The sequence below is a fragment of the Lactuca saligna genome, chromosome 2 (assembly GCF_052625555.1).
Source record: "Lactuca saligna cultivar CGN05327 chromosome 2, ASM5262555v1, whole genome shotgun sequence".
Classification (NCBI taxonomy): Eukaryota; Viridiplantae; Streptophyta; class Magnoliopsida; order Asterales; family Asteraceae; genus Lactuca; species Lactuca saligna.
The window spans coordinates 97,142,716-97,154,043 of record NC_136418.1 but is presented as its reverse complement, the minus strand read 5'-3'; positions in this window follow the sequence as shown (position 1 = coordinate 97,154,043).

Sequence of the window (11,328 nt, the reverse complement as noted above, 5' to 3'; positions counted from 1 at the left end):
AGCTTGGTGGATCATTTGGTGAACTTAAAACGGGTTTTCCATATGCTTAGAGCTCAAAAACTCTATGGGAAGCAATAAAAATGTTCGTTTTTGGTGGAAGAAGTGGCATTTTTGGGTTTTGTGGTGTCAAGAAATGGCGTGTCTGTGGACCCATCCAAAACTGAAGCAATCAAGTCATGGCCTATTCCTACTAACATTTCTGAAGTTAGATCATTTCATGGTCTTGCTTCTTTCTATAGAAGATTTGTTCGTGATTTTAACACCATTGCAAGTCCCATAACCGGTTGTTTGAAGAAAGGAGTGTTTTCATGGGGAGAAGAAGCTCAAAAGGCGTTTGAGAAACTCAAGGCATTGTTGTGTGATGCTCCTATTTTGGCTCTTCCTGATTTTTACCAACCATTTGAAGTGGAGTTGGTAATGGGGAAGTTTTAATCCAATCCAAACGTCCTATTGCTAATTTTTCTGAAAAGTTGGGCGGTGATCGTTTGAATTATTGCACTTATGATAAGGAGTTTTATGTTATTGTTCGTGGTTTAGATCATTGGAGTAATTATTTGCGTGCAAATAATTTTATTTTTCATTCTGATCATGAATCTTTGAAGTTTATCAATGGGCAACAAAAGTTGAGCACAAGACATACAAACTGGGTGGAGTTCTTGTAATCCTTTCATTTTTCATGCAAATACAAGGATGGCAAAAGCCATGTGGTGGCTGATGCCCTCTCAAGGCGTTAATCATTATCGGTGACTTTGGATGTTCGTTTCTTGGGATTTGAAACTCTAAAGGACCATTACCAATCTGATATGGACTTTGGAGATATCTTTTTGAAATGTGCAAGTGGTCATAATGGTGAATTTGTGATTCAAGAAGGCTTTCTATTCAAAGGCAATCGCCTCTATGTACTTACATTCCTTTGGATTTGATTCCATTGCCAAAGAATGAATTGGTTCACAAGGATGCTAATGACAAGTTGAAGGCCATGATGAAACTACACCAACAAGTTCGTGAGAAGATTGAAGCCGTGAATGAGTTATACAAACAAAATTCCAACAAGCATAGGAAACCACATGTCTTTCAAGATGGTGACATAGTGTGGGTGCATATGAGGAAAGAATGTTTTCCTAACAAGAGGAAAAACAAGTTGATGCCAAGAGCCAAAGGTCCTTACAAAGTGGTGTTATGTGTCGATGATAATGCTTATAAGGTAAATTTAGGAGGATACCATGGAGTGCATGCTTCCTTTAATGTGGGAGATCTTTCACCTTATCTTGATGATGATGGACTTGATGAATTAAGGACAATTCCTTTCAAAGGGGGAGGGGATGATACATGCATGGATCATGAAAGCCCAAAAGGTGATGGATTAGTGACTACTAGTGGGCTAGAAGGTGGTTTGGGCTTAATGGTTGGGTTGTGCATGGTAACCCACAAATTGAATTAAGGTAGCATGAAGGCTAGGGCAACATTTTTAAGGCTTCATAAGTGCTAAAAACGTTACTTTTTACTTCATAAAGCCTTCTAGCCGTTTTTAGCACTCTTTGGTGGATTAAGGTTGCACTTGAATGCTTTTTATGGCTCTTTAATGCTTTTTATGGCTCCTTAATGAAGCATAGACGTTTTTTTTCATCCTCAAGTGTCTTGGACGTTGAGTTTGAAAATAACGGTTCTCACACGTGATTTGATGAGTGCCAATTATATTGATATTTAAGATGTAATGAGTTTGAAAACAAATGACCGATGGATAGGTCTTACATCATATCAAAAGTAGGGAAATTTTGATAGAGTTACAACCTAACTAATCCATGCATGGATCATGAAAGCCCAAAAGCTAATGGATTAGCGATTACTAGTGGGCTAGAAGGTGTTTTGGGCTCAATGGTTGGGTTGTGCATGGTAACCCACAAATTGAATTAAGGTTGCATGAAGGCTAGGGCAACATTTTTAAGGCTTCATAAGTGCTAAAAACGTTACATTTACTTCATAAAGCCTCTTAGTCGTTTTTAGCACTCTTTGGTGGATTAAGATTGCACTTTAATGATTTTTATGGCTCTTTAATGCTTCTTATGGCTCCTTAATGAAGCATAGACGTTTTTTTTTTTCATTCTTAAGTGTCTTGGACATTTTTTTTTGGTTTTTTTTTTGTTTTTTTTTTCTTTTTTGTAATTTCAAGAGTTTCCTTAATTTTCATATGGCTTGTAACCACCAAATTTGTAATAAAGGCTTTATATAAAGCCAAGTTTATGCATGGAAAAAGTGCTACACAAATTTTAATCAAAGACCCTTATTTTCACTTTGAATTATTGTCCTAGTTCACATATTAGCATCTTTTGGACGTGATCCTTGAGTTGATCGAATTCAAACTAATAGGTATTAGTTTGTCTTCAGATTTACAAGCTATAGGTCTAGTTTGTTTATCAAATCTATCATTTCCTTTCCATATATTTGTGGTTGTTATTCTAGTTTAATTTACCTAAACAATACCCCACTCACTAAATCAAGCCCATACACGCATCACTAACAATATTTAACAGATTCAAAGTTTTAACATAGTTAGGAAATTGAACTAGAGTCATTACATAACTAAGTTATATCCAAAAAGGAAGTCGTGTACGTTCTATCTACGACGAGAACCACTAGAATGAGTCCTTGACTCGGACAAACGCTGTTCCATGTCTCTCACGCGCCTGTCAGACACATCTTCTTGAGCTCGAAGTTCCCTAACTTCAGCTTGAGATGCAGTTAGCTGATGCTACAGAACCTCATTGGTTCTCCTAGTCTTGTCCATATCCGCTTCGAATTGGCGAATGCGGATCGTGTTAACGCCAGAGTTCACGTCAATTTCCAAGACTCGGTCGATGGCTGCCCAACCTTGCTCGACATTTCGAGCAATCCTGCAGACAATAACTGGCAGGATTCGGTCAGCCGAGCCTCCTTCATTGAAATTGTAAAAGCTTCAGTCTCCATTGAAGGGTAAGGGCTGACCCTGCTCATCACTCCATCGGTTCAAGTTTGTCGCCCACAAGGGGTGGGACCTTGAAATGCAGGTCGGGGGTTGAGATTTGGGTTCTAAACTACTTGAGGTAGTTTGTTGACTTCTGGTTCCGAGTGAGATCCATCTGAAAAGCCTTCTGTGAGGTGATCATCCATACGGATTGGATGGTCATCTTCTGGTTCTTCATCTAGTCATCCAGTATTGCCCTGATTTGGGAAGTACGGGTCTCCAGGGATATGGAATCCAACCATGATATCTACACGAGAAGTATGGGTAAAAGAATCAGTTAATAGACGTACTAACTAAGATAATTATAAGATGATATTTATCAGTTACTGCAACATTTGCGTAGTGCATACCAGTTATATGTTACAAAAACAGGGTAGACCTTCAAAAAAGTGACCCTAACTCTAAGTCCACAACAAAACAAGGAACAAGAAGTAAAGTAAAGATCACAGATTCTGAGTCTATGGCACCCTAGTAACATATAATTGTAGTGTATCAACTCAACAACTATTAACATACTAATAAGGACCTGTTTAGTTCTCAAATAAGAAATTATAGTAACACAAAATACTCCTATAGTATTTTAAGTTTATGGTTTCTTCTAATGTTCTCATTGTAGTAGTGTTGGTAAGTTTTTAGACTTGTTGCCACATTACAACCATTCTCGGGCATATGCTAATCACTTCTCGGACCATCATAGTTGATCAGACTATGTTACTCCCAGGACTGACCATACATCCCCGAGTCTACTTGTGATGTTCAACAATCATACTACTTTTGTTCTGTCTTAGTGACACCGATTTTAGTATTAATGCAGGTATGTATACTTATTTAAATATTTTACTATTTAAAAGTATATCCTCTTGGTCAGAGTATTTTAATCCCAATGTGTTTATAGTTTGTATATCTTTTATGAGTTGATATACTCGATTCACTATAAACAAAGCTCTAATACCAATCTGTTATAGCCCAAAACCGGAACGGTGGAAAACGTTCGGCGGTGGAGGACGTCATGTAAAGTATTATAACAATGCAAAGTAGTAAACAAGCAACAACATCATCCATTGCATTAATAGTAAAGTTATAATACATGTGTGTTCTTTGTAACGTATTAGACACCAAAAATGAATGATCAAAATAAATGACAAGTCTTGACCGTAGTCCGTCTTCTCAAAACCTGCCATCGGTACCTGTCTACTAATGACCTGAGAATACAAGTTATTTTGAAAGCATAGATCAACATTTAAGCTGGTGAGTTCATAAGTATTTATGTTAAGAGAATGCTTCATGTTTCTTTGAATAGATGAATGTTTCCTAGAAATCATATATTTTTTATAGTACATGAAAAGTAGTTTCGTTTGTATAAACTCGTTCTGTCTGTAATTCAATGTTCTGGAATTGTACTTATGCTTGGCTAATTATACACTAACGTATTGGTAATATATTTTATATGAGTTATTATAACCAAACTGACTAGATGGCCTGACCCAATGCTATGAATGCATTGAAAACTATTGATAACAATTGTCACTCACTGGCGTGTATGCATGACTGTAGCTAGCAGCCTGAGTGTGGGATTGTCAATCCTAATATAGATCTACACACACATTGTTTCGATCCCCTGCTGGAGATTCTGGTTATAATATCAGGACTTAACTATATTGTTTAAAATGAAGTAAACAACATGTATCAAATGTATCATAAAAAGTATATAAACGTTACATGTATTTTACTTATGAAAACCTAATAATTCTGGAATGAATGATTGATAGTATGTTCTTTACTAATATTCTTAACTTGTTATTGAATAACTATGTACTTTAGTATACTTGAGTTGTGTAAAAATATTGTATGAATCATAGATTATACCTATAATAATTTATATGTACGTCTTGAATTGTTACTGTGTACGAATTTAAACCCATTGCTCAACTTGTACAAGGGGTTAAGTGAATGATGAAACTAAAACTTTTAAAAGATGTTTTGTAATACATTTTAAAGAGTTCAACAATAAATAATAATGACTTGATGTCAGTTTTAAATTATGAGAAATCATTTATTTGAAACACAGTAGAAGTGTGTCACACCCCAAAACCAAGAACGGAGGAAACGTTCTGGGGCGGAGGACGTCTTATATAGTATTACAACACAGTATAATAGTAAACAAGTAAACAAAATCATCCATTGCATTAAATATATAATTTTAATAAAATTGTGTTCTATAGTTTATAAGACACCAAAATATGATGACATGCGAATCAAAATAAAAGATGAGTCTTGCATGCGCTCCATCTTCTCAAAAGATGGCATCGGTACCTGTCTACTGATGACCTGAGAATACAAGTGATTTTGAAAGAGTTTATCAACATTAAACCTGGTGAGTTCATAAGTATTTAGTGTCTATGATTGTATCAAAATGTTTGAAACAGTTTTTGAAGTACGAGTTTGTAAATGTTTGTAGTAAAAGTATGTGAATGTTTTTAAATGTTTGTAAAAGTTTGTAACTCCTAGAAAATCCTATATTTTCTACTAAAAGTAGCCTTCTACCAAGGCACAACTGTTATGTATGTTTGTTTCTTGTAAAAGTGTATAATTTTCCAAAATGTAAATATCATTATCAAAATATAGTTTGTACATTAATGTTTAAGTGAAGTGATCACCAAATAAATGTAAAGGTGTCACAACTAGAAATTTTGTGTCTTGTAATCACTATACTCAAGTAAATGTTGAATTCAAAAACTCAAGAGCATGTATGATGCTTACTCAATGGAAAACTAAACCCCAATTCACTACATCAAGCAATTGGAAACCCTAGAAGTTCTTGATTAGGTCCATTTTGGACTAGGACTTCCTTATTGGACTCTATGGACCAATAAGCTTCCAATTTGACTATCATGGGCTTAGAACCCTTAAGTGGGCTCTAATTGGACCCACATTAATTTAATTCAAGATTTTGGGTCATTTTGGGCCTAGAATGAAATGACTTAAAAGCTTTGATCCATAATTAACCTAATCTAGCTTAATAAAGCATAAAAATCACAATTTTATCTTATAAGGCCAAAGACCACCCAAACTAACTCTAATATTGGGCTTAGGGGCAAAATGCCCAAAAATTCTTTCTTCCCTCTCCATTCTCGGCCCAAGCCCAAGAATAAGGAGGAGTTGACTTTGGATTGCCACCTCACTTTTATTTGATGGATATTCATGCATGCAACTCATACTTCCAAGCATCTATCTTGTCAAAGCCACCCTCTTCTTTCCTCTTTCCCCCTCTCGGCCGAATCCCAAACACACAACACACAAACATTTCACTCATCTTTTCTCTCAAGGAGCTCTCTCCATTTCTCTCCAAATTTTCGAAGATCTAAGAAGAATTCAAGGGAGTTCTTCCACAAAGATCATCATCTAGAACTCCATAAACTCGAGATCCTCAACAAGGGGTGCTAGGGTCGAAAATCACCAAGTTTTCTTCCATCCTTTCTTCAAAAACCGAATCAACATCCAAAGGTGAGTTTCATACCCCCTTATTTTCGGTTTTTATAAGTTTTTGTGGGGGAGAATACAAGAAAAGGTGTAGATCCATCATTATGTGTATGTTGTGGTTGATTTCTATGCTTATATGTATGTTTTGTATGATTTTGATGCTAGATCTAGTGATGAAATACTAAAAACCGAGATATATATTTTATTCTAGCATAAAATATACTATTACATGCAAAGTATACTAAGAAAAATAGCCAAATGGCTTGACAACACTTAATTTGGGCTAAAAACTCATTTTTTTGACATAAAATGTTGAAAATACAAAGTTGAAGGGCCTAAAATGAAATATTTCGAAATCTGATAGGTGAGATGAGTCAAAACAGTTTACATAATGTATTTTCTGAAAATATACTATTTGGAGGGTTAAAAACATAAATTCCAAGCTTATTGGGCTAAATATGACATTTTCGGCCCAATGAGGCCCAATAAGCGAAATTTTCTATTTTGGAGGACCAAAACTGCATTTTTCTGTAAAACAGTGGACTATAAGTGTTCCATGTACTTTTCAAAGGTTTAAAATGCTTTTCAAATTTAAAAAGGACCAAAGTTGAAAATTTTTTCCAAATTGGGCCAAAAATGTAAAAATTGCAAAAAAGAGGGGTTATAACCGAGAAAACTGCAATTTCAAGGACTTAAGCTGTTTTCTATGAAAAATATGCTGGAAAATACTTATTTCAATAATTTTTGGTGTTAAAATGTCAAGAAAATTGATTTAAGGACCAAATCGGAAAGTTTTTAAATAAAGGGGTGAAAAGGGTAAATTTTACAAATAAGGAGGGACTTAAAACAGAAAATTCTCAAGGTTAGTTCGATACATGCAATTTGACCAAATGATGGTACCACGCCTATCGACGAAATACAATACATTACAATACCAAAAGTCGTTGTCAAACGAATTGGTTCGGTCTCGAACCAATAACAATCCGAAACTACTAACACGACGACACTATGACATTACGACATTACGATTCATAACTAATAACGATTGGGAAGTCACTATACATGCGAGTGTGCACAGACGTCTACACACCATCTTTGGGCCCCAAAAGTGTAAAATCTTGTTTGTTGAGCCTAGCTAGCCCAATGACCTGATCTTAAGGCCCGAAGATCTCTCTCTCTTACGAAGTGTTGGGTTTTACCGATCCGACATTACGTAAAAGGACTTTCAATGGCAAACATGCTGCTGGTCCCCAAGGGTCCTTCAGTGCTTCTAGTAAAGTTTGTAACTCACGATTGCGGGTTGGGCTTCGGGCCCTTCGCAATTGCAATGGTCTTGAACGACGCGGGGAAATACCGAGGGTTTCGCACCTTCTCTTCTTCCCTCCGGTCGTGGGACTACACAAGTCCGGGAGGATTGAGCGGTGGGAAGAATTACGAGTGACGCCTAAGGGATCGCTTGTAAGGTTGTCGATTGGATGTTTTCATTAACGCACGTCACAACACCTCACCACCCACTGTATTCTCAATGCCTCCGGAGCTCAACGGTTTCCTCTAACGCAACGAAACAACGGTACACAAACTAAGTAAAGCAAAGTGATAGGAAAACGTCGGGTTTTCCTAGGGTTTTGAACAATTACAATTATGAATTACCGGTCGAATTTCACAACTCTTACGCTTACATCTATAGAATTCAAACAAGCATACTCATGGATCATCACATATTTTGACACTATTCTATTTTTAGAAAATATCGGATTTTCTGATGGTTTTCAAACAATACATTGGATTTCAAACACTACTTATGAACTCACCAACATTTCATATGTTGACGTTTTCAAAATACTTGTATTCTCAGGTAACAGATAAGGTGAAGGATGATTTGTACTTTATGACGTTTTGCTGTGGTCTAAGTAGTATCAAACAGTTATATTTTTTTTGAGAATGTAATGTTCCGAACAATGTAATGAATGTAACGTTACCAGTTGTATCATTCCAAATGTTGGTGATGTATAATGTTATGTTTCATGTATATGCATTGTGATGGTATTCAATGAGTCACGATAGCCCTCGGACGTTTCCGCCGTCTGGTTCGGGGGTGTGACAGGTTGGTATCAGAGCTTTGTTTATAGTGAACTAGCATATCTAGCCACACATGGATATGCAACTATAAACCAAAAAGAGGGACTAACATAACTCTGAACAAAACAAGTAAATAAAACACCCTTGCTTGCACTAGGAATAGGAACATAACGCCGAACCAAACAAAAAAAAATAATACTAGTGTCTCGGTTAATTCGGGAACTGTTCTTAGTGATACCAAGGAGTGAATGCAGCCTGATCAACTACATTCTCTCCAAAGTAAAACTAACACACGTCCTGATGAGATTGGGATTTCTAGGGAATCTAAAACTATACCCCTACCACCGGAAAGAGAACGTCTGTTAGCTTGTGCCATAGCGTTAGAATCATAGGAAGGTGATAGCTTATTCGTATACTTTCTCTCAGTCTTCATGGAGGGAGAGCATCAGGGCATTCAGTTCCTCCAAGCCCCAGGGGCACACGGGGTACTCGGAGACGAACTAGAGGGGAATCAAGAGGGAGTCCACGGCATTGAACCTGACGAGTACATGGACACCGACTACGAGTTCGAGGAGACCGACGATGACATGGAGGAGGATCAGGCCCCGAACATGGGTCACATCGCATCTCCTGTTAGCGAAGTGCAACAGGATCCCCACGTCCCACCAGTGAACTCCGCGAGGGAGAATCGCTCCCCAGAAGCCGTGATTACCGACTTACGGCAACAACTGTTCGCCATGGAAGCACGAGCCATGCAAGCAGAGCTTGAGAGGGATGAGGTCATTGTAGACATGACAGAGATGGCGCAGCTGTTGGCTCAGCACTTTGGCATATGATTTCACCGTTATAGTAGGACGCAACTCATCGCGGTTAGGGATAGACTTATCTTAGTAGGTCGTTAGGAAATATGCTATGTACCCCGACTCTATGTTTAAGTGACTACACTACTCATAGAGTCATTATGCTGTCGAACTAGTATCACTCATGTATGCTCCTACGAGCAAATTTTCATGTATCAAATGCGGATAATATTAATAAATTTTTACGTGTTTTATTACGATATTGCAAATTGCTATGTGTTGAGATATTATTATTGATTGGTCAATAGTAGTAGTGTTTAAGTTCGTACCATGCACCTAGTCAGTAGGATCACGACCTCACCAAAACCACATACCCTCAACATCTTTCCGTTTTGTCACAGAAAGATGCCTATCCGACCTACTCGCGGAAACCCAGGACCAACCCCACCTGAAGTTGACTCAGCCGCCTTCCAGGCAGCTGTATCTGCGGCAGTCACTGCAGCGATTGCGCAAATTCAACAAGGGAACAATGGAGGAGTCAATGGGCAAGGACCCGGAAGTTCAAACAATGGAATGAATCAAGGACCCACCAAGACATGTACCTACAAGGACTTCACAAACGCCAAACCACGAAATTTTAATGGCACTGGAGGAGTGATCACTCTGAAGCGATGGATCGAAAAGGTGGAGTCGGTATTCGAGATATGCAACTGCCCTGAGCACATGAAGGTGAAGTCCGCAGCCTGCACTTTTGTGGATCAAGCACTCACCTGGTGGAACGGACATGTAGAATCCATGACACTCCCTGTAGCCAACTCTATGCCGTGGATGGAGATGAAAGAAATGTTAATGGCAGAGTACTACCCTCGAGGCGAAATACAGAAGATAGAAAAAGAGTTATGGAACCTCACTGTGCAGAACGCGAATATCGATGCCTACATATCGAGATTTAGCGAACTATCTCTACTGTGCCCGGGTATGATCACCTCGGAAGGAAAGAAGATTGAGCGATTCATCTGGGGACTCACATCACCAATTCAAGGGAATGTGATGGCTGCAAACCCCGAAACATTTGACAGTGCAAAGAGACTGGCAAAAAGGTTGTACGACCATAACAACAAAAAGGGAGAGAAGCCAGTGGAGGCTGAGAAGACGAAGGAAGGAGATGGCAAGAGGGGAAAGAACAATAAGAGGAAGGGGCGCCAGGGCCCCGACACCTCCAAGAAGCAGCAGACAGTGGCAGTTAATGCTGTTACCACATCGGTTCCAGCCGCACCACATGCTCCAACTTCAGCCACTTCAAATGCTTCCAAACCTTATTCCGGTAATCTTCTCAAATGCAACAAGTGCGGTTTCCATCACTATGGAGAATGCAAGGATTTTCAGTGCACCATTTGCAACCGAAGGGGTCACACCGCAAAGTACTTCAAGGCTTACCCGTCCCATAACCAAAATCAGGGAATCAACAACAACAACCCTCGCAACAACAACAACGCCCATGCCAGCGGCAATAGCGCAGGGCCTAGCTACACCTGCTTCGGATGCGGGAAGACTGGACACATCCGCCGAGACTGTCCCAACAACAACAATTTAAGAAATGGAGGAAAAGGAAGGATGTTGACCATGGGTCAGAGTGAGGCTATTCAAGACCCTTCTGTTGTTACCGGTACGTTTCTCTTAAACCACGCATATGCATGCATCTTATTTGACACCGGAGCGGAGCGAAGTTTCGTAAGCAATAAGTTTAAGCACTTATTAAAACAACTTCCCCAAAAGCTAAATGAAGCCTATATGTTGGAAATGGCCAATGGGAAAACCGAATCCACTGGGGAAATCTACACCGGATGTACCCTAACTCTTAATCAACACGTTTTTCGAATAGACCTAATGCCAGTGTCAATTAGGAGCTTCGATGTGATCATCGGCATGGACTGGTTAAGCCCCCACCATGCCGAAATTATGTGTCAT